Raw genomic sequence first — 25,706 nt, 5'->3', positions numbered from 1 at the left:
ATGACACTCGGGGGGGGGGGGGAATTGAACGCAGAATAAATATGGGAAATGCCTGTTATTATTCTGTTGAGAAGCTTTTGTCATCCAGTCTGCTCTCAAAAAAGCTGAAAGTTAGAATTTATAAAACAGTTCAGTTATATTACCGGTTGTTCTGTATGATTGTGAGACTTGCACTCATACTTTCACAGAGGAACAGAGGTTAAGAGTGTTTGAGAAGGTGCTTAGGAAAATATTTGGAACTAACAAGCAAACATTCTGATGGGGGCAGATAAAAAAGTTAATTTTTTCTTCCACCATGTTAATAATGCGAAAAGAAGTGCTTATAAAAATTTTGGCCACTCGACCGCCGTAAAAAATAAGTTCGCCAGGGGCCGTTAACAGAAAGAATACACAATTTCATTGGAAAAATTTTATGGAAAAGACACAGCAATTGTTGAGCTATTTTTCAACACGTTCTCACCGGAATTGAGACATTATTTTATCATATCATGGGATCGACAGAGACAGAGGTGCAGACGGTTGTCAAACGTTGGTTCCGATCTCAGGCGGCTGGCTTCTATGACACAAGAATACATAATTTGATCCCATGGTATGACAAATGTCTCAATTCCAGTGGGGGATATGTTGACAAATAGCGCAATAATTGCTTATCTGTTGATTTAACCTTTCCATGCAATTGTGCTTTTTTCTGTAAACTGTTCTAGGGAAAATCACTTTCTGCACGGCCTCGTAATTACGGTCGAGTGGCCAAAAATTGGATAAGCACTTTCTATTTTTATTTTAGTAGGTTATTTTACGACGCTTTATCAACCTCTTAGGTTATTTAGCATCTGAATGAGATGAAGGTGATAATGCCGGTGAAATGAATCCGGGGTCCAGCACCGAAAGTTACCCAGCATTTTGCTCATATTGGGTTGAGAGAAAACTCCGGAAAAAACCTCAACCAGGCAACTTGCCCCGACCGGGAATCGAACCCAGGCCACCTGATTTCGAGCCCAGACGCGCTAATCGTTACTCCATATGTGTGGACTTATACAGTGCGTTCGTAGCTCGACCGGACTGTTTCGTTGCGGCCTTGGACTGGGTGAAGATCGGCGCGCCTGCCGCCAGAGTAGCGCTATAACTACCGCTGACGCGCCAGTCAGTCGAGTTGGATCTCTCGTGAAGGAAAGATGTCTGTGCGCTTGTTGTGGGTAAAATTGTGTTGTATTTATGCTACGTCCGCACTATATAAGCACTTCTTTTGACATTATTAACATGATGGAAGAAAAAAATTCACATTTTTATCTGCTTCTTGCTTGTAAGAGGGATGAAGTTACAGGGGGAAGGAGAAAGTTAGACAACGCAGAACTGCACGCATTGTACGAGTATTATTCACCTGACGTAATTAGGAACATAAAATCCAGACGTTTGAGATGGGCAGGTATATATCAGGTATGGGCGAATCCAGAAATGACTTCAGTGATCACTTGATCAAATCTCAGTCCCCCTCGCGTATGTGGTACCTAAGAGGTTACGTCCAATTTCGGCTTCCCCTTCAAAATTTTCTAGAGCTCCTTCAGTGGAGCAGCGTAACCCGGAGTGAGACTAGTGGCCAACAGGCTTGGAGCTCACATATTTAGTTTTGTACAGCCCCCAACCCCTTGCAAGGACGCGTTTTGCGTACCTTTTAAATTTGTCCTCCCAATTCTCTTTCGATTTTTCGAGTCCAGAAATGCGTATAGAGTGTCAGCTGTGAGGCCGGAGGGAATAAGACCTTTGGGGAGGTCGAGACGTAGGTGGGAGGATAATATTAAAATAGATTTGAGGGAGATGAAATATGATGCTAGAGACTGTATTAATCTTGCTCAGGATATGGACCGATGGCGGGCTTATGTGAGGGCGGCAATGAACCTCCGGGTTCTCTAAAAGCCATAAGTAAATAAGAGGAAAGAGTGGAATGAAATGTGACTTAAGTATATTTCGAGGGAAACGGGAAGACCCTGAATAAAACCCTTATTCTCCGATCGTGTCCACAACAAGTGTCACTCCAGTCAGCGCTGGGAATCGATACAAGGTCCGTGAAATTATAAGCACGCGCTCTAGCACTCGGCTAACGGGAGGGTTTACGGCAGTAGTGAGAAATTATGGCATGATAGCAACAGGGTAATCGAAATCTCGGAACAGAACGCGTCTCAAATCCGCTTTGCAGTCACAAATCGAACTCTGGGCCTGTTGAACAAGAAGTTCTTAGCTAAATACAAGCAGTAGGAAAGAGGTTACTTAGACCTGTGGGAGAACATAGACGTCATTGGGATATAAAAATTATTAATTTATTCATCCATAGTTTTCTGCCCAAGAGTAGGTCTTTCACTGCAAACCCAGCATTCTCCAATCTTTTCTATTTTCTGCCTTCCTCTTAGTCTCCACACATGATCCAAATACGGGTATCTTAATGTCGTCCATCATCTGATATTTCCTTCTATCCTGAACTCTTCTGCCGTTTACCATTCCTTCCAGTGCACCATTCAATAGGCAGTTCCTTGTCAGGCAGTGGCGTAACCCAGCGTTTCTCAAACTTTTTTTGAAGGGGGACCACTTTTTAAAGTCAGAACAGTTCCGCGGACCACCTTACTCTTGTTCCCTTCGAAAGCAAATTTATCATTTTCGTAGCGTATTTTAATATCAATAGGCCTATATTTATATTTTAAAATTGAATTAAGGTTCGGTACGTTGGTCCTCTGTTATGAATTCAGGTGGTCCCTGGCTGGGTTACAGGCGCGGCGGCAGATGTGCAGGGAAAAGGTGTCGAGAAACACCACGTGTATAGTGCCTTAAATCCCTCTTTTGTTGTTGAGAGTAGAATGGGAAGTCGATAGACGGGTAGGGTAACAAATTTCATAAAATGCAGTACAGGGACAAAAAGTGAAATTCGATTGCCATGTGTCATTTTCAGACTTTGAGATTTTAAGCTATAGTGTGATACGCAATTCGTTTGAATTTTATTTTTTCTTCTGTCTTTTTTTAAGGACCACAAGGACAGACCTCGAGGACCACAGGTGGTCCGCGGACCGTAGTTTGAGTAACGCTGGCCTAACCAATTCCTTTTTGTCTTCCTGATCAGTTTCAGCGTCATTCTTTCTTCACCCTATGTTCCCAACACTCCACGGTAAACTCGGACAATTTTACTGCATCTTAAACAAAGTTGCTCGTGTTAGAATTCCATACAATCTCTTAAATTATATACTGATAGGTTCTCTTTTTTTCTTCTTCGTGTTAATTCTTCTTTCGCTCTTTATTAGCTAATGAACATACTTGATCTCTAAAACAACCATGATAGATAATTAAAAAAGAAATCCTTTTTCCCCCTATCGTGTCAAAAATCAATGTGGTAAATATGACATAAGCCCAAGAACTTCGAATTTACTTTAATTTCGAAGAAACTTTCGTCAGAGTTGCTCGTGTGATTTCATGTACTAATTAGTTTGAATCTATCTGGGATATGGTTCTTTTAAAGTCGTATATGGCTCCGATTCGAATCCCGGTAGAGGAAAATGACCTGATTGAGGTTTTTCCATGGTTTTCCCTCAACCCAATACAACCAAATTCTGGGTAACTTTCGGCGTTGAACCTCGGATTCATTTTACCGGCATTATCACCTTCATTTCATTCAGAAGCTAAATAACCTGAGATGTTGATACAGCGTCGTAAAAAAATAAAAAATAAAAAATGAGTGAACGCTATACAGAGGGTAAGAAGTATAAGTGCCATTATTTTAACTGATGATTATTCATGTCATAAGGAAGAAAAAAAATCCTTACAATTTTTTTCTAATTGCAATATTTAAATAAAATTATTAAAGTTTATAATATTAAACGTTTTGTAACGCTGCTGGATGGAGAGGAGGGGTTTATAAGTGCAGCTCATGCGGGTACAGATATAGCGGTACAAAACAGATGCTCTGTTCTAATGCAGGAGCGGACCATGATAATACTGTTGTTTACATAAAACGAGCAGCAAATACAAACTTTCAATCTCATTAATAGAAAATTATGGTAAATTTACATTTTATGTAACAATATTGCTCCATTTGTTATTGTACGTCTAAAAATAAACAATAATGGTTTTCTGCACAAAATCACACGAACTTTTTTTCTAATGCAAAATTTTAATCTCTCTCGCTTCCGTAAAGCAATATCATTTTTAAAGAAATTTCTCGTTGTGTGATTTTCGAAACGGGGTAAGAGACTCCTAATTTTAAAAAAATTGTTGAGAAACTGCTACAAAAGTTCGCCGATTAGGTAATATTCTTTGCGGAAAACTTTGACGGTACATCCTTCTTGCCTCACTTGAATTACGACGCCTATATCTATAAATTAATAACATGTGAGATTCCTAAACTGTAAATGATATTGTAAGTTGTTTATCGAATACCCTGTACTGAACTGTCTTCCACTCGGCAGTATATCTATGGAAGGAAGCTTGATCTCAGCTGACTCGTACTTACGTCTGTGCAGAGTACTGCCTGCTGAACACGTTGCCACGTCTCTCACGCCAGAATATTAACAAATTTAAACATGCATTTTCATTTAATTTCACGAAACGCAATAGAACAAACAAATATTTATTTAAACTAATATTAACTCTTAACGATTAGGGAAAACACGGGAATTTTACTGGAAGCAAGTAAAGAGATAGGTTTGGAAGTAAATCCCGAAAAGACAAAGTATATGATTATGTCTCGTGACGGGAATATTGTACGAAATGGAAATATAAAAATTGGAAATTTATCTTTTGAAGAGGTGGATAAGTTCAAATATTTTGGAGCAACAGTAACAAATGGAAATGATACTCGGGAGGAAATTAAACACAGAATAAATAAGGGAAATGCCTGTTATTATTCGGTTGAGAAGCTTTTATTATCCAGTCTGTTGTCAAAAAATCTGAAAGTTAGAATTTATAAAACCGGTTGTTCTTTATGGTTGTGAAACTTGGACTCTCGCTTTGAGAGAGAACATAGGTTAAGGGTGTTTGAGAATAAGGTGCTTAGGAAAATATTTGGGGCTAAGAGGGATGAAGTTACAGGAGAATAGAGAAAGTTACACAACACAGAACTGCACGCATTGTATTCTTCACCTGACACAATTCGGAACATTAAATCCAGACGTTTGAGATGGGCAGGGCATGTAGCACGTATAAGCGAATCCAGAAATGCATATAGAGTGTTAGTTGGGAGACCGGAGGGAAAAACCTTTAGGGAGGCCGAGACGTAGTCGGGAAGATAATATTAAAATGGATTTGAGGGAGGTGGGATATGATGATAGAGAATGGATTAATCTTGCTCAGGATAGGTCCAATGGCGGGCTTATGTGAGGGCGGCAATGAACCTCCGGGTTCCTTAAAAGACAGTACGTAAGTAAGTCAGTAATGTTAACTCTTTGCTAGATATACCTACTGATGTAATTATTTTCGTAATTTTAGTAACGATATAAGCAGTATAACACAAATAAAATAAGAAAAATATTTTCTTCTGGGAAAACTATAAAGTTTTGAGTCTATGTTGTATGGACATTTTTTGATTGTATAGACCATCCCCGACAACTGTGAAAAGGTCTGCATTTATACCCCTTACACCCTGTATATACGAATACAACACAAATCTACTGTCTTCACTTCTTTATCGCTCTTTAAAACGCAAAGTCCTCTGTCTGATTTGAATCCAGCATGAAAACAACTCTAAAGTGAAGGGTATCTTTAGAATTAAACAAATATTGTAATAGCGTGCAATTTGGCTGTTTTCTTATGTAGGCTATGACGTTGTGCGTGCTATATTTTGTGCCATTTCCTTAAACTCGAGCAAAGAGATTCGTCTCGAGTACTGACAAATGAATATCAATGATTGCGAAGTCAGGATCTTTCAGAGGAGACAAATTTGCGGACCCGTTCTAAGTTATTAAACTTCCACCAAGTGGAATTCTATTTACTGAGTAAATACTTGGAGCACGGCTCTCTGAACGCCATCTGCTGTGTAACGGAGTCCCAGTTACTCACTGCTTTCTTTGATGTCCAGCTCTGTCTCATAGGTATTGTCTTTCCAGCATTTTCAAACCTTTCTTCATTTAATATACCAGACGTTTTACGGCTTCAGAACATACAGCTTTCAGAATGTATCTTCGGAAAAATATTTTTACTATTTTAAATGTACCAATTTCTTCTACAAAACCGTACAACATTACTTTTCTGGGACATAACTCAGAAGCTACAAAACTATTGTAGACTAGATCAGTGATATTCAGTATCCCATACGCGTATCCCCAGGGGTAAGCGAGGTTTTATCTAGGGGTACGTACTCTACTGACGAAGTTTGTAAAAATAGTGACATTTATTTGAATATATTCGTACTTGTTGATAATTATTGCAGTCTGTTTATTTTCTTTTTACAATATCAGCTCTTGATTTTTTTAGCTTCAGTAATGTTTTACATTATTATTATTATTATTATTATTATTATTATTATTATTATTATTATTATTATTATTATTATTATTATTATATCAATAAAATATATGTACAGTAGTGGCAAAAATACCGGACCGACCCTTGTAGCTGATTTCAGAGCCTTGTTCACTCCAGAGCACGATAGACTAGTAACTAAGACTTTCGTGGTTCGAATCCTGCCTGGGGAGGAAACTTTTTTTTGTTCCTTATTCAAATTTATTCCCAATACTTTTCGATTGCTGGTAAAATTCATGTTCTGGGAATAATAAGTTAATTAAGTAGTAAAATATCGCTGCAATCGAAAGTATTGGGAATAAATTTGAATAAGGAACAAAAAAAGTTTCCTTCCCAGGCAGGATTCGAACCACGAAAGTCTTAGTTACCAGTCTATCGTGCTCTGAGTGAACAAGGCTCTGAAATCGGCTACAAGGGTCGGTGCGGTTTTTTTGTCACTACTGTACAAAGTGAGGCAGAAATATCTTCCCATTTTCAACTGCACATAAAATAGAAAATACTGAAATCAAATATCAAACAGTAATATAAATTTATTCCTTATGGCATGTCATTTAATCCTTCAGTTCAATTCCGCACACACTTTCAGATTCCACGTCAAAGACGTGTTCCTAGCCGCAAGACCATAAAATTGTGGATTACGTCATTTCGGAATACGGCTTCAGTGGACTTATATGATAGCGGCAATGAACCTCCAGATTTCTTAAAAGCCATAAGTAATCAGTAGGGATGTATACAGTTGGTGAAATACCAGAGAGCATTATCAGATGTTGTGAGGTCGGGACTTCGTGGAGGCCAGGCAAAAGGAACGTGATCATTTGCAGATTGTCTTCCAAACTACCGGTTGGAAAAGGTCGTGTTCAGGTATTGGCGCACTTGCAATGCACTTGTGCTGACGCTCCGTCCTGTTGCAGGACACAGTGTATTCGATACCAGCTTATTGCAATTGTGACACCAACCATTAGCTAAGCATGTCCTGGTAGTAGTACAGTAGGGGTACAGTTGTCGAAACTTACTGGCATACGGCATTGGCTTGTGAGTCTGGTGACCTATATGGCACAGCTCTCTCCATCACAGAAGATTAACCATTGATCACTTATGGTATTACTGCAGAAGGGGCTTGTGTAGGCGATTAGAAATTTAACTGAAGAGTAAGATAGTTATCTTCTTAATGTTAGCAATACTTCGAAACACTATCGGAAATACACTTGGTAACTTTTCGAAAATTTAATTATGTTATGAACTTTCTCTTTTATTTCTTCTTAATAGCTTGCAATCAAAAATATCTTTTCAAATGTTATTATTTAGCATTTCAGAATCTGCAAAAAAATCTGTTTTAATTAACACAGACTCAAAGACGTTATACTATAAAACAGTGATGTCAAAGCAAGCGCATTTTTCTAACCTTGACGTCGTGCGCGGGCAGCAAGCGCTAACTATGGAAAGAGGAAGGGTTGTGTATATGAATAAGCAACCTGTTGGATTAAGAAAACAGTGGTGCACAAACTTCAAACGGAACCTGAAATTTTATATCATCATTTTTTATGGCTTCTTTCTGTTTAATATTATCTATATTGTGTGTAAAACAAGAGTACTAACATTGATTTCTTAATATTGCACTTGTGTTTCAAATCTTAATAACATAATAGAGAGTTAAGAAGGAATATTCACTTAAATTCCATAGTAGTATAATATTGTACTGTATTAAGTGGATGAAAAACATCATTCATAAAGAAAGTGATATTCCAAAGAAAGAGATTGAGTATGACATGATAAGTTGGAATTTATATTGATGGTATCTTTAGCCTTACAAAAGTAATCAATAAACTAATCAAAACAATATTACAGTACAAAGCAAAGTTACCTAGGTACTGTATCTGTTTTAAGTGTAATTAATATTACATAACAAAACTCCTATCGCATTATGCTTTTGAGGTGATATTTGTGAGCAACTTCCTATCATCACAATATTAAATTATTTTCTCGAAATCTGCTGAAGCTATAGAGCTGACATTTTTACAACACATGGGCACGTATCTTTTGCTTATGATGTAACAGTAGTTGCTATGTTAATTCGTTTCCTTACAAGCAATTTCCATGCGAATATTTTCAAAATTTTCAATACACTATCTTCAGTAATACGTATATACGGTATATTAGATTTTCGAAAAAATTCCGTAAGGCTACTAAATAAATAGGCCTATACCTGAAAATTTCACTTTTCTATACGAAAAGTTGAGAAAATATTTATTTTGAATAAAAAAATCAAACTTGTGAAAAATGAGCATTAAAATTAAAACTTACATTCTTACAATACACTTATACTTCTCAGGAAGATCTGAAAATTAACATGGATACAGTTTTAATAAGTTCTCTTCCCTTTATCTATTGAATCAGTGCTGACCATCCCTGAATATAGCTCGACCAAGCGGCATATACCACCTCTTTCGTCTGTCTCTTTCCTTTCCGCTGTAAAGCGCTCAGGCTCTCCTGGGCTCTAAAGCGCGCGCTTGCTCCTGTGGGCATCAATTGACATGCCTGCTATAAAAGAATGAAATCCTCCACAATGGAAACGTGAAAATCAGCATTAAAATTAATTGAAAAATAGAAAATTGATTGATTTTTCTAATGAAATTTATAGAATTATTACCATCAGATGATGACACTGCTGTCCTAAAATTTGAGAGGCAAGCATCAAGAGAAAACATTCCTTTGAGTTTCATTAGCTATAAATATCTCCGGACTTATCCATGAATGAACCTCGATTTCTTTCTGTATATTAATTCGTTGCTGTAGTAATTTATTAAATTTTACACGTCTGACAACAATCGTAGAAAATGTACTAGTTTTAATAGAAAAAAATTGTACATTTGTAAAATTATTCCTTCAATGTGAAAGAAAATGCTTGAAAAGTTTGCAAAAGAGCATTTGTAAAGATTCGACTTTCTTTGTGAGGTTCAGCTTTACAAGCTCAGATCGTAAAACAGAAGTTTACAATTTGCAATAGTTGTAAACATTGTGAAACTTGTCCCTGGTGAATATCTTCAGTGCTGTTATTTCTGTTGCTGATATGATAAATGATACAGTTGAAACGCTTCTTCGGAGCATAGTTTTGCATTTTTTACTCTTCCCAGGAGATTTTACTTGTCCATTTTCCCTTTTAATTGTAAAAGATTTTCTGCTCGGATATATGGCTTTCGCTTTATTATTCAGAACACTGGACACTGGAAGAAAAGGTATAAGAAATACCGAGACTGCTTAAATGAGATTTTAAGACCTTGGCATGATATGAAAGAACAGATAAAAAATGAAACAATCAAAAAAAAGGAACAACGTAAGTGGTACGGATATTAACGAAATTAGAGCCCATCATTATGACTGATGTTCACACGTATGGCAGTGAAAAATGTAATTAATTATATTCTACATTCCAGTAAGAACGAAGGAACAGAAAATGATTAGCCATGTGGTGGAGACAGCAGTTTAATGGATAATCTTTACTAGCCTAAACGACTTATCCATGAAGATTGTGGTTATCACTACTATTATAAGCACAGAAAAACCTTCATTAAGATTTCTGCAGAGTCATAGATCAGTTGCCTGTTGGCTTCTTTCATATTCTGTAGATTTTGCAGTGAAAAATGTTTCCGCGATAGATTTTCTTCTAGTACTTCCGTTATTTTTGCTATACTTATACAGGGTGTATCTATATATGTGTCCATAAATGTGGGGGCCTATTTCTGACACCAGAACATAACAAAAAGTTCATATGAACATGGGTCCGCAAACCCTTCGTTAGGGAATTATGAAAGGAGTTTCCTGTAGTGACTCCTAATTTTGTAGTTCACCTCAAACTTGCATTTTTCCCACTTTCTTCATTACAGTTGGTCATGGCATTTGTTTTGTTTGCGTGCAAACGTTTTTCCACAAGGTAAGTACCTCCCGGGGTACCTTTCTGCATAAAGTTGACGTGCTGCTTCCGTATTCCCATCTGCTAGGCCATAAAATATGTGGTGCATATCCGTCATTTCTCTCGCTGAATAATATAATAATAATAATAATAATAATAATAATAATAATAATAATAATAATAATAATGATTTATTTAACCTGGCAGAGTTAAGACCACGCGCCTGCTCTAACACTCAACCAGGAGTAAAACTGCGTTACAAAAAACACTACAAATTTACAAAGTGCACTACAATTTTACACACAAAACTGAATAAGATAATAATAAAATAAAATGTAAAAAACAAGTAGAAATCAGACATAATATATAACATACTCGTACAGAAATAAAGGAAAAAGCATAATAAAATGTGAACAGCAGGTCAAAATAAATGAGAAATAGTCTACAAAGTATAAAAAATAAGACAATATTGATACTAATAATAATAATAATAATAATAATAATAATAATAATAATAATAATAATAATGATAAAAATAAGAATAGTAATAATAATAATAATAATAATAAAAATAAGAATAGTAATAATAATAATAATAATAATAATAATAATAATAATACTAGTAGTAGTAATAAAATAGTGCAGTACAAAGCATACAATGAATACAATATTTTTAGGTACACACAGTAAGGAAAATTATGGTTATATATAGCTCAACTAATCATATTATTGATATACCATTATGGGAAAATATGAAAACAAAAATATAAAATAAGTTAAATATCACTAGAACATAAAAAATGTGAATGCAATGCAATACAACGCTTGTCATGATAGTAAGTTAGTTTGGCAACTCGTCATAAGATAATTTTCTAATTTGGATTTGAAAGATTTCAATGTTCGGCAGCCCTTGACTTCAGGCGGCAGAGAGTTCCAGTGACGAGAGGTAGCAACAGTGAAAGATGAGGAATACAGAGATGATGTGTGTATACATCTTGTGATATGATGAATATTACTGTGAATAACACAAAACAGAACAAAAGGCAATCGAACAAAACAAAACAAATGTCATGACCAACTGTAATGAAGAAAGTGGGAAAAATGCAAGTTTGAGGTGAACTACATAATAAGGGGTCACTGTAGGACATTCCTTTCATAACACTCTAACGAAGGGTTTGCGGATTCATGTTCATATGAACTTTTTGTTATATTTTGGTGTCAAGAATACGCTCCCACAGTTATAGACACATATATAGATACATCCTGTATATTATTGCTTAATAATCGCAACATGACCATGATCATAGAAAGAAAAGTAAAGAAGGTAAACTTCCGAATTGTAAATGAGGCAGTAGAGCAAGTGAACAGCTTCAAATACTTGGGGTGTATTATAAGAAGTAACATGAGCTGCTGCCAAGAAGTCAAAAGGAGAAAAGCAATGGCAAAGGAAGCTTTTAATAGAAAAAGGAGCATCTTCTGCTTACTTCTGGAGAAGTAACTAAGGAAGAGACTAGTGAAGTGCTTTATGTGGAGTGTAGCATTGTACGGGGGCAGAAACATGGACATTACGACGAAGTGAATAGAAGCGAATAGAAGCATTTGAAATATGGATGTGGAGAAAAATGGAGCGTGTGAAATGGACAGACAGGGTAAGAAACGAAGCTGTGTTGGAAAGAGTGGATGAAGAAATAATGATGCTGAAATTTATCAGAAGAAGGAAAAGGAATTGATTGGGTCACTGGCTGAGAAGAAACTGGCTACTGAAGGATGCACTGAAAGGAAAGGTAAACGGGAGAGGAGTTCGGGGCAGAAGAAGATATCAGATGATAGACGATATTAAGATATATGGATCATATTAAATTTATTTATTTATTTATTTATTTATTTATTTATTTATTTATTTATTTATTTATTTATTTATTTATTTATTTATTTGTTTATTTATTTATTTTATTGCTAGTAAATTTCAAATGAATACAAGTTAATGTAATAATATATTATTATTTATTTATTTATTTCTGTAACCACTACAGTTTGCCATTGACAAAGAGTACCATGATACAATAAATAGAGTAAATGCCTTGAGGCTTAGTGATACATTATTGTTAGAGTGAAAAATAACGATTTGAATTAGATTGAAACATGATAATAAACGAAGTAACGTCAAGGAGATGAGAATTAAAGTCATGGTCTATATGTATGATGCCTGAAAATAGCTATTGACCCTTTGGGTGTTGGAATTGTTAGATCTCTTTATGTAGGCCAAAAGATTTACAGACGTCGACTAGGAACCGGGGTATGGTCCCAGGGCTCCTGAATGAGTAAGACTCGTGCTCAGGAGGGAAAATAAATAACCATGAGACAAAGAGGAAGGCAGAAAATATGGAAGACTGGAGAATGCTGGGTTTGCAGAACACTATGAACATACTGTAATTTTACCAACAATAAATGTTCTTTGTATAGTAGTTACAAATTACTGTAAAGTATTGAATTTTCTAATAGTATTCTTATAAACGAACTGCGTTGTGATCCCATAAACATTCGTTGTCGTTCGCTGTAAAGGAAAGTGGGTGAAAGGGATAAAATGTAGGAAACGAAAGCTCAAGGCGAATGAATTTCCAATTGGGTTGTTTTTCTTCCCCAAATGATAAAAGCCACCCTCCGTGATTAATGGCTCTACGGTGAATGCGAGAGAGTGGAACTGCCACCGCCTCTTATCTCCTGGTGTTTGAAGGTCAGCTGAGAGAATATCAAACAAAGAATCGCGTTAAGTGACCTTTGCGTGTACGTATCCATGGCAACGTGAGAGAAAAGTAACATCTTCCGCTACATTGTGTTTAGCCCTATATTATTCTACTTTTAATTATCTTATATACAAATTATAAACTCTGATGTTCATTCCTTTCCTGTCCCAAGGGCAGGTCTTTCACTGCAAACCCAGCACTCTCCAATCTTTCCGATATTCTGCCTTTCTCTTAGTCTCCGCATATGATCCATATATCTTAATGTCGTCTATCATCTGATATCTTTTTCTGCTCGAACTCTTCTCCTGTTCACCATTCCTTCCAATGTATCCTTCAGTAGGTATTTTCTTCTCATCCAGTGACCCAACCAATTCCTTTTCCTCTTCCTGATCAGTTTCACCATCATTCTTTCTTCATCCTCTTTTCCCAGCACAATTTCATTTTTTTTATTCTGTCTGTCCATTTTACACGTTCCATTCTTCTCTATACCTACATTTCAAATGCTTCTATTCGCTTCTCTTCACTTCGTCGTAATGTTCATGTTACACTCCATACAAAGCACTTCACAAGTCTCTTCCTTAGTTATTTTTCCAGAGGTCCTATAAGAAGCATAGCAACATATAGAACACAAACTTGGCAGCTGAAACATCAAACAATTTCTAAATTATTAACTATGGAAATGCACTTTTTTTTTAAGAAGATCGGCTTTAATATGAAAAAGAGACAAAATTATTAAATATTAAATGTGAGAGAGATTTGTAGGATTTCTGATGTTTTAAACTTTTCTGTCTTTCGTTAACAGATGAAAAATGTCAATTTTTTGTTCACTCATATCAAAGAGCGTTTATTTCTCAGCAGTTTCATGCGTAATATAGCCTATAAGGTATTTCAAAAGTCAGTTCAAACATTAAACCGCCATAAATATTATAATATTTGAGATAGGGAAAAAACAAAAACATCATAGTGTTGGGCAAACAACGGGGTTTCCAAAACATTCGATAGATGTCCGCCGTTCTCTTGTTCAACGTACAGCATTCTGTCTGCGACACCATGCACAGCATTTTGCACATAATGTCTTGGAATATTGGCAATTTCTTGCGAGATGGCATCTTTCAGTTGCAGTTGTATGTGTCAGGAAAACTCGTTCTTTAAGGTAACCCCACAACCAAAAGTCGGCTGGATTGAAATCTGGAGATCGCGGAGGCCGCATTTTTGGAAAGTGCCTACTGATAACACGATCACCAAACATCTGCGTAATTAATTGTTTTGCAGGGATAAAGATGTGGGGTGGAGCGCTATCTTGCATGAAGATTAGGTTTTTCATATCGTGATTCCTCAGTTTAGGAATGACGAAGTTCCGTAACATGCTGTAGCAGTCTATCTTATTCCATTATTGTCCACACCTATGGAGTAACTGTTAGCGCGTCTGACCGGGAAACCAGGTGGCCCGGGTTCGATTCCCGGTTGGGGCAAGTTACCTGGTTGAGGTTATTTCCGGTGGTTTCCCTCAACCCATTATGAGCAAATGCTGGGTAACTTTCGGTGCTGGACCCCGCACTCATTTCACCGACATTGTCACCTTCATCTCATTCAGACGCTGAATAACATAATATTTTGATAAAGCGTCGTAAAATAACCTAATAAAATTATTGATGGAGTTAGCACGCGTAATTGAGGTTTGTTTTCCGACGAAAGTCATCATTAGACACTTACCAAAAATGTGGCCTCCGAGATGTCCAGATTTCAATCCGGCCGACTTTTAGTTGTGGTGTTACCTTAAAGAACGAGTTTTCCTGACACATCCAACAACCCTATTGCAACTGAAAGATGCCATCTCGCAAGACATTTCCAATATTCCAAGACATTATCTGGTGTCGCAGACAGAATGCTGTACGTTGAACAAGAGAACGGCGGACATCTTCCCAATGTTTTGTAAACACTGTTGTTTGTCCAACACTGTGATGTTTTAGTTTTATCCTTATCTCAAATAATATAATATTTATAGCGGTTTAATATTTGAACTTACTTTTGAAATATGCTATAGATTCCGATAATATTTGTCTTCAGTAAATATGCTTATTCAAATCGTGGCGTCCAAATGACCACCAATATACATTTAACTTTAAACGTTGTTCTTCGAAATCTACATTTGCCAAGCTATTAGTACACTTTGTAGAAAAACTATTGGAGCTAGACTTGTAACATTTTCAGACTGTCTTACCAGATGTTACCTTGTCGGATTTCTTGAAATGTATTAAAATTTTTCTGGTCTACATTTAATCTACTTCTACTAAGTTTATGTGATTAAAATGTGTCTCATATCTGAAATATAGGAAAAGAGAAAATTGTACCAATATAATTATATGCATTCACTGTAATATTAATGGTTTTAGAATGTACAATATCTTGAAAGTAACATAATTTTAAAGTTACATAGATAACATCTGAGTTCCACTATTATATCATGAATAACTTAAAAAGTTGTGTATAAAGTTTAAGTTAAAATTAAGGTGACATTTATTTTTTAAGGTGACATGTATTTATATATCCTGACGAGTTACTCCTTTAGTTTGAATTGTAAATTATTTAAAAATAGCTTGTAAGAGGGTCTTGGACTAGAAATGTTTAGTTTAAATGTAGTTCTGTTTATAAGTATGAATAAGAGTGTAATTTTTTTTGTCTTATTTGAGCTGTTGTATCAGTGAAGCGTGGTGAGTCAGTGAAGTTATGGTTTTACAGTGCAGTGAATAGTTTTGATCAGTGATAATTTATAGCGTCAATGAAATGAGTTATATAGTGTCATTGAAATGTGCTATATAGTGTGAGTGAGATGTGTCACAGTGCCAGTACAGTGAGTGAGATGAAAGTAAAGTGAAAGACTATGATCAGTAGAATGTGAAAGTTATGTAAGGCCTATACATATGTAGTTTGTAATGTAAAATTAGGTTGGCTGTTTTTTTAAGTAGGTTATTTTAAGTCTTATAATGCAGGAATAATTACTGCGTTATCTAATCGAATTGGGGATGTTTGTTTATTAATAGCTATTTCGTGGATATTAAATTTTGGAAGATGGAATTATATTTATTATTTTGAATTATTAAAGGGTAATTTTGCTTTATCAACATCTTAGGTTATTTAGCGTCTGAATGAGATGAAGATGATAATGCAGGTGAAATGAGTCCGGGGTCCAGCACCGAAAGTTACCCAGCATTTGCTCATATCGGGTTGAGGGAAAACCCCGTAAAAAACCTCAACCAGGAAACTTGCCCCAACCGGGAATCGAACCCGGGTCACCTGGTTTCGCGGGCAGACGCGCTAGCCGTTACTTCACAGGTGTGAACAGGTTCGCTTATTAATTAGTTTATTTTTATGTATTATTATCAATTATAATTATTGTGTATAATTGTATTGTATATTCTAATTGTATTGTGTATATACCTAAATGTATCGTGTATTGTATAATTGTATTGTGTATTGTAATCCTATTGTATATTGTTTATATTGTGTGTACCACTGCTACCGGGTGCTTGCCCACTAGCAGTGTAAAATAAATACATACATACCCATACATTACAAAGAAACCATAAATAAGAGTGCAAAAAGTCAATTTCAATATTTATGCGTACATAAATTGAAAATAATAAGTGTACAGGAGGTTTCAATTGAAGTTTACAAACACACCGGATCTTCCTCAAAAGATTTCATTAGCATAATCGTTTAATTCAGCATTCTTTACAGATACAGTAGCAAAATTTGAGTCTATCATAAATATTGTGACAAATGTAAAAATTTTATGTTTCACCTCAATTTTAGCAGGCCTATACATTTACAATCCGTTTGCTTAAGTAGTAGTAGTATTAACTAAAATAATTATACTTGGAAAACCGCATTAGAATCGGAGCCAAGGAAGTTTAGAGTGAGAGAACCAAGAATGTTTGCAATTGTAGAAGGAAAGAGTTTACAAAGAGATCACCAGTGAAGTATTACTTGGCTGTAAAATGAACATTAGTTGAGCTACTTTTTTTTTGGTTATTTTACGACGCTGTATCAACGTCTAGGTTATTTAGCGTCTGAATGATATGAGGGTGATAATGCAGGTGAAATGAGTCCGGGGTCCAGCACCGAAAGTTACCCAGCATTTGCTCCTATTGGGTTGAGGGAAAACCCCGGAAAAAACCTCAACCAGGTAACTTGCCCCGACCGGGATTCGAACCCGGGCCACCTGGTTTCGCAGCCAGACGCGCTGACCGTTACTCCACAGGTGTGGACTTGAGCTACTGAAATAGTCCTAAAGAAATCATATAAATCAGTGAAGATGTGAAGGATTTAGAAAAGTTAGTAAGTTCAATAACGAAGGAGATGAAATACGCATAAAAAGAATGAGCAGAATCAAGAACTTCTTATCATTGAGGTTGAAGTGCCTACTTCTTTACAACAGAAGCATCTTCACGTCTCTGTATCCACTCCACTGCTGAGCCTCATCAGTGCTCAACCTATCGTTGTCATTATTAGTAGCAAACCTACAAAGAATGAAGAGGACGAAGAAGAACGTCATAAAGTAGCCATTCTTATTCCCTTCCAATTTAAAAATAAATCACATAATTCGAAAAACGCAAATTTATAAAACATTCTTTTGAAATGATGGAGATGTATATGTTCTCGTCTATTTCTGCTCACTAGTTATGGAGGGAGTAACTTGGGACATGAGCGTCTCCAAAAATATAACCCTCTTGTTATTATCATCTTTCAATTTCCCTTATTCTCCTTGCATTCCTCTGGTTCTACTTGAATTACCCCTATTCTCCTTGTATTACCCTTGTTCTCTTTGTATTCCCCTTTACCTTACATTCCCCTACTGCATCTTGCAGTCTTCTCGTTCTCCTTGCATTCACATGTACTCTTTGCCTTCCCAGTTCTCCTTGTCTTTCCTTGTCCTTGTATCTCCTAGTTCTCCTTTATTCCAATTGTTTTATTCTTTTACTCCTTGTGATCCCATTGTTTTCCATGTCTTCTCCCTGTTCTCGTTGTCTTTCTCTTGTTCTTGATATCGTCCTCTTGTTCTCGTTGTCTTCCCCTTGTTCTTGATATCGTCGTCTTGTTCTCGTCTTCCTCTTGTTCTTGTTATCGTCCTCTTGTTCTCGTTATCTTCCTCTTGTTCTTGTTATCTTCCTCTTGTTCTCGTTGCCTTCCTCTTGTTCTTGTTATCGTTCTCTTGTTCTCGTTGTCTTCCTCTTGTTCTCGTTGTCTTCCTCTTGTTATTGTTGTCGTCCGCTTGTTTTCGTTGTCTTCCTCTTGTTCTTGTTATCGTCTTCTTGTTCTCGTTGTCTTCCTCTTGTTCTTGTTATCGTCCTCTTGTTCTCGTTGTCTTCCTCTTGTTCTTGTTATCGTTCTCTTGTTCTCGTTGTCTTCCTCTTGTTCTTGTTATCGTCCTCTTGTTCTCGTTGTCTTCCTCTTGTTCTTGTTATCGTCCTCTTGTTCTCGTTGTCTTCCTCTTGTTCTTGTTATCGTCCTCTTGTTCTCGTTGTCTTCCTCTTGTTCTTGTCATCGTCCTCTTGTTCTCGTTGTCTTCCTCTTGTTCTTGTTATCGTCCTCTTGTTCTCGTTGTCTTCCTCTTGTTCTTGTTATCGTCCCCTTATTCTTCCTTGTTATCGTCCTCTTGTTCTTGTTATCGTCCTCTTGTTCTCGTTGTCTTCCTCTTGTTCTTGTTATCGTCCTCTTGTTCTCGTTGTCTTCCTCTTGTTCTTGTTATCGTTCTCCTGTTCTCGTTGTCTTCCTCTTGTTCTTGTTATCGTCCTCTTGTTCTCGTTGTCTTTCTCTTGTACTTGTTATCGTTCTCTTGTTCTCGTTGTCTTCCTCTTGTTCTCGTTATCGTCCTCTTGTTCTCGTTGTCTTCCTCTTGTTCTTGTTATCGTCCTCTTGTTCTCGTTGTCTTCCTCTTGTTCTTGTTATCGTTCTCTCGTTCTCGTTGTCTTCCTCTTGTTGTCGTTGCCTTCCTCTTTTTGTCGTTGTCTTCCTCTTGTTCTTGTTATCGTAGTCTTGTTCTCGTTATCGTCCTCTTGTTCTTGTTATCGTCCTCTTGTTCTCGCTGTCTTCCTCTTGTTCTTGTTATCGTCCTCTTGTTCTTGTTATCGTCCTCTTGTTCTCGTTGTCTTCCTCTTGTTCTTGTTATCGTTCTCTCGTTCTCGTTGTCTTCCTCTTGTTGTCGTTGTCTTCCTCTTGTTGTCGTTGTCTTCCTCTTGTTCTTGGTATGGTAGACTTGTTCTCGTTATCGTCCTCTTGTTCTTGTTATCGTCCTCTTGTTCTCGTTGTCTTCCTCTTGTTCTTGTTATCGTCCTCTTGTTCTCGTTGTCTTCCTCTTATTCTTGTTATCGTCCTCTTGTTCTCGCTGTCTTCCTCTTGTTCTTGTTATCGTCCTCTTGTTCTTGTTATCGTCCTCTTGTTCTTGTTATCGTCCTCTTGTTCTTGTTATCGTCCTCTTATTCTTGTTATCGTCCTCTTGTTCTCGTTGTCTTCCTCTTTTTCTCGTTGTCTTCCTCTTGTTCTCTTTGTCTTCCTCTTGTTCTCTTTGTCTTCCTATTGTTCTCTTTGTCTTCCTATTGTTCTCCTTGTTTCCGCTTCCCTCGTCCTCTTGTTCTCCTTACTTCTCTTTGGTTTCATTGTCTTTTCCTTGTGCTCCTTGTTTTCTCCTTTTTCTTTTTGTATTTCACTTTTATTTTCGTTGTTTGCCTTGTTCTCCTTGTATAAATCTTATTCGTTTTGTGTAAACCTTGTACTCCTTGTGTAAACCTTGTTCTCCTTGTATAAACTTTGTTCTCCTTGTATAAATGAAAATTACATTTAAAATTAAAGTAAGATGTATGTATATCGCAGTAAAAGTTATCTTACCTATTCCAATAGTTTCAATGAGTTTTCAGAGTGCAAAATTATCCTCGTTATCATTATTATAAATCACGTTTATACTAACTATTATGACACTCAAACTATCAGCCCTTTTCTATTAATATTATTATTAAGTTCCTTGCAAGAGGACTGATATTAGGGCGTGGGTTGGAGATAATAATTATTCATCCCTCTACTCTAGTTCACTTCCTTCTGAACATAAGGCAGACTATTATGAAGGAAAGCTTCTTTCCTGTGTTCTATAAGTTCTATGACTTCTATCTCGAATCTTCGAAAACCCTATTTTTAACCCACCTTGAAAATCCTAAGTTCTTCTGACATCATTTAGATCAATTTTCATTATTGTATTTACATAACGGCTAGAGTTATATTAGTTTCGAAAAGTAATTAATATGGATAACTTCAGGTGCTATAACTTCTTTCTGAAAAAGCTTTCACCTGGGGGAGGGGGTTTAATTAATTAATTAATTTTTAGAGAAAAAGTATGATTCTTGTTCTATTTCCTCAACGGCTAGATATATGTTAATCTATCAAAGAAATTCGATTGATATCTTTATGTTCTGAATTATTTGTTATGGGTTTCGAATGGAGATATTTCTGAAATATTGATGAAAATCACACTGTGCAATGCATGTTGAGGTATATATATACACAACACCTTCTTTTGGCGCACGAATGATTCACTTACAGTTGAGCTACGACAGAGACAAGTTAGTATGATATTCTCATATAGATGCTCCCCCTTTGATTGAATAAAATGAAATTTGAAGAATTGGCACTTAGCACATTCAGAATATTAGGTCTTCAAATATCAATATGATAAAATCCGAAACATCAATACAATCCAAACCATGCTCGCAATAACAATTACGTACAGCATATCCGTTTCACCCATTTATAGGGATTAGTTGAATTCCCTGTCACATATACTCGTATTTAATACATTGCAGAAGCTTCAGGTATGACGCGTCTACAATTCTTGGGATCTGCATATAATTCCTATGTTTCATGTACACTATCCCTATAGAGACACCGACAAGCACGCACACATCTTTATATATAATTTGAATTGGTAATGAAAATTATGGGAAAACGGTAGAACGGATTTTAATGACTGACCCATCATTTTGAAGCTTGGCAGCCAAAGATTTACAGGAAAATAGTAGTTTTCACTAAAATATCAATTTTCCTACATGATTTTCCTATTTTACAAAATCCATCTGTTGTCAGTTTTGAGAACTAATAGCTTTTCAGAATATAACAAAACAATAAAATAAACATTATCATGGAGGCCATGCCTCCAGCGTTACCAACAGATTCTCTGATATTATAATGCCAATATGTCGATCTTCGTTTGCGCAATTTACTGAGAACTTCAAAACGAATTACAAAGCTTATATTATCATGAATTTACAGATCTGATTTTCTTAGTACAGCTTTGTATAGATTATTAAAAATTACAAAATTCAACAAGGTTTGTTGACATTATCACCATTAAAATGAAATATTACAGGTAATTCCATGATGTATTTGTTATTCATGGTAAACATTTTTACTATTATTGATATGAAAGTGAAACCTTTTGGGGTTGTGTACATTTAAGTAAACACAGAGAATATCTTACACTAGATCTTCATTTCCATAATTTTCTGAGAAACGGTTTTACGTATGTTACTAAAAGCTACAAAACTTACGTAAGACATAAATATTGTTATTAAAAACGAAATACTTTTATAGCTTACAAATCAAGTGGTGTGAGTCTTTTTCATATATTAATGGCGGTGCGGTGTAGATATTTATGTGTGATTTTCTAATTATCCAAGTAGTAGAGCAGTATTATGGAAGAGGCTTTGGTAACTGAGTCATTCTTTCTATTTCAGCTACATCTTTTGTTCCTTTTAAAATTATTCATATTTATTTTTTATTTCGTCATCGTTAATTAAAACTTTTCTTATTTATTTCATCATCCCTAATTAAAACTTTCTAACACTTATTTATATTATTTGGGTTATGTTATAGCATCTGCTACATGATACCATGGATAGCCACGTATCAGAAATTGTTTAATACTAAGATTTATTGAAAATCATCTGTCAAGTGACGTTGATTACTGGGATCCGGACAATTGAAGCGGAATGCAACTGTTTTAATAAAAATGAAACTGAATCAACAAAACCTTCTTGACTAGTAACCGTCCACAGAGTTCAATGAAGATTCCATAGTTGGCACAACTGATAACAAGAAAACATAATCATAAAACACTACTGCTTTCTAGCGTAATGTTGAGATGGTACAATAATACATTTGAAGACAGTTGTATTTTCGTGAGCTAATTAATATCTTATTGTATTGGAGTACTTTGTTACTTCTAATCTTTATATACTTTCTTCTAATCATGTAATAGTCAATTAAATCCCACTTGAGTTTTGATTTTCTCTAGATAAATCAAAACCTCTAGTGAGATACTGTTGATAACTTTTTGACAAGGTTACACCTCATGGAGTTATTACGTCACATCTTTCGTGGAGTATGTATCTTTATTATGGAAGCAAATAACTTTGAAAATATGTGGTATACTGCCTGAAAAATAAACCTGAAAAATCTTTATTTAAACTTCAAATAAACTTAGTCTGCAGCATTTGCTGCACAAACCACTAGTAATATGTATAATGCGAGGTTCTTGACTTGCTTTACCTTGAGCAGAATATAGCAAGGTCTATTATATCGGTTAATACGTTACTTAATATCTCCACAAAACCTGAGCTGTCAGATTGCTGATTTGAGTCTACAGGGCTGTTCCGTGCCACGTGATTTCTCATACGCTGCCGGTACACGTTCTGTAGCCTAATCGATAACTGGGTGTATAAAACCCTTGTTCAAACACGTGACTTCTAAATACCAACAATTCCTCCATACCAGTACGTAACGTTATATCCAATAAATTGTCCAAAATCATTGCTATATCCAACCTGCTCTTTTCTTAGCGCAATTATTATCCTATATCTCTGATATCAAAATATGACTAAACATCTGTAAAACTTTGAATGATATCACTGTAAATTCCATAATTATATTGCTTAAATAGGCTTACATATATTTAATATTTGATTAGAAAAATTCGATCCGGCGCAGGGAATCGAACCCGGGTGCTGTGGGTTGAATTCGGCGTAGCTCAGTGGTCAGAGCGCTTGGTTAATACGTAGAACCAAGGACCCGGGTTCGATCCCCGGCGCCGGATCGAATTTTTCTCCTCAAATATTAATTGTCAACATTACAAAGATTATTCTGTAGGACAAATTAATAAAATCCATAATATTATCATAGCTAGCAGTGCATCATAACTGCGGAATCCCTGCCAAATAAGTCACTGAACTGAGTGCGCTCCTAGTATAATGGCAGTTGACACTAGACATATACGTCAACATATATGCCTAACTTGGAGTCAGGCCACAAAGGGAAACACTGAATGAGGAAGGTTCGATCCGGTGCTGTGGATTGAATTCGGCATAGCTCAGTGGTCAGAGCGCTTGGTGCGTAGAACCTAGGCCCCGGGTTCCATCCCGGCGCCCGATCGAATTTTTCTCCTCAAATATTAATTGTGAACATTACAGAGATTATTCTGTAGAACAAATTAATAAATCCATAATATTCTCATAGCTAGCAGTGCATCATAACTACGGAATCCCGGCCAAACAAGTCACTCAACTGAGTGCGCTCCTAGTATAATGGCGGTTGACACTAGACATATACGTCAACATATATGCCTAACTTGGAGTCAGGCCACAAAGAGGAACACTGAAGGAGGAAGGTTCGATCCGGTGCTGTGGATTGAATTCGGCATAGCTCAGTGGTCAGAGCGCTTGTACGTAGAACCAAGGCCCCGGGTTCCATCCCGGCGCCCGATCGAATTTTTCTCCTCAAATATTAATTGTCAACATTACAGAGATTATTCTGTAGGACAAATTAATAAATCCATAATATTCTCATAGCTAGCAGTGCATCATAACTACGGAATCCCGGCCAAACAAGTCACTCAACTGAGTGCGCTCCTAGTATAATGGCGGTTGACACTAGACATATACGTCAACATATAAGCCTAACTTGGAGTCAGGCCACAAAGGGAAACCTGAATGAGGAAGGTTCGATCCGGTGCTGTGGATTGAATTCGGCATAGCTCAGTGGTCAGAGCGCTTGGTACGTAGAACCAAGGCCCCGGGTTCGATCCCGGCGCCGGATCAAATTTTTCTCCTCAAATATTAATTGTCAACATTACAGAGATTATTCTGTAGGACAAATTAATAAAATCCATAATATTATCATACCTAGCAGTGCATCATAACTGCGGAATCCCGGCCAAATAAGTCACTGAACTGAGTGCGCTCCTAGTATAATGGCAGTTGACACTAGACATTTACGTCAACATATAAGCCTAACTTGGAGTCAGGCCACAAAGAGGAACACTGAAGGAGGAAGGTTCGATCCGGTGCTGTGGATTGAATTCGGCATAGCTCAGTGGTCAGAGCGCTTGTACGTAGAACCAAGGCCCCGGGTTCCATCCCGGCGCCCGATCGAATTTTTCTCCTCAAATATTAATTGTCAACATTACAGAGATTATTCTGTAGGACAAATTAATAAATCCATAATATTCTCATAGCTAGCAGTGCATCATAACTACGGAATCCCGGCCAAACAAGTCACTCAACTGAGTGCGCTCCTAGTATAATGGCGGTTGACACTAGACATATACGTCAACATATAAGCCTAACTTGGAGTCAGGCCACAAAGGGAAACACTGAATGAGGAAGGTTCGATCCGGTGCTGTGGATTGAATTCGGCATAGCTCAGTGGTCAGAGCGCTTGGTACGTAGAACCAAGGCCCCGGGTTCGATCCCGGCGCCGGATCGAATTTTTCTCCTCAAATATTAATTGTCAACATTACAAAGATTATTCTGTAGGACAAATTAATAAAATCCATAATATTATCATACCTAGCAGTGCATCGTAACTGCGGAATCCCGGCCAAATAAGTCACTGAACTGAGTGCGCTCCTAGTATAATGGCAGTTGACACTAGACATTTACGTCAACATATAAGCCTAACTTGGAGTCAGGCCACAAAGAGGAACACTGAAGGAGGAAGGTTCGATCCGGTGCTATGGATTGAATTCGGCATAGCTCAGTGGTCAGAGCGCTTGGTACGTAGAACCAAGGCCCCGGGTTCCATCCCGGCGCCCGATCGAATTTTTCTCCTCAAATATTAATTGTCAACATTACAGAGATTATTCTGTAGGACAAATTAATAAATCCATAATATTCTCATAGCTAGCAGTGCATCATAACTACGGAATCCCGGCCAAACAAGTCACTCAACTGAGTGCGCTCCTAGTATAATGGCGGTTGACACTAGACATATACGTCAACATATAAGCCTAACTTGGAGTCAGGCCACAAAGGGAAACACTGAATGAGGAAGGTTCGATCCGGTTCTGTGGATTGAATTCGGCATAGCTCAGTGGTCAGAGCGCTTGTACGTAGAACCAAGGCCCCGGGTTCCATCCCGGCGCCCGATCGAATTTTTCTCCTCAAATATTAATTGTCAACATTACAGAGATTATTCTGTAGGACAAATTAATAAAATCTTTAATATCTACATATATGTGCTTA

At 36.7% G+C, this 25,706-nt stretch overlaps 1 protein-coding gene and 1 non-coding gene across 2 annotated transcripts in view; both read left to right on the top strand.

Moving 5' to 3' along the window:
• Positions 1-25,706, top strand: part of LOC138705433 (probable G-protein coupled receptor No9) — a 1,480,426-nt gene that overhangs the window by 1,197,012 nt on the left and 257,708 nt on the right. The gene's annotated exons all lie outside the window — the stretch shown is intronic.
• Positions 23,205-23,281, top strand: TRNAI-AAU (transfer RNA isoleucine (anticodon AAU)). Its single transcript is given in 2 exon segments — positions 23,205-23,241; positions 23,248-23,281. It is a non-coding gene; the product is annotated as a tRNA-Ile (tRNA).

This window comes from Periplaneta americana, chromosome 1 (genome assembly GCF_040183065.1).
Source record: "Periplaneta americana isolate PAMFEO1 chromosome 1, P.americana_PAMFEO1_priV1, whole genome shotgun sequence".
Classification (NCBI taxonomy): Eukaryota; Metazoa; Arthropoda; class Insecta; order Blattodea; family Blattidae; genus Periplaneta; species Periplaneta americana.
Note: the sequence above shows the minus strand (reverse complement) of the source record. Positions and strands in the feature narration are given on the sequence as shown.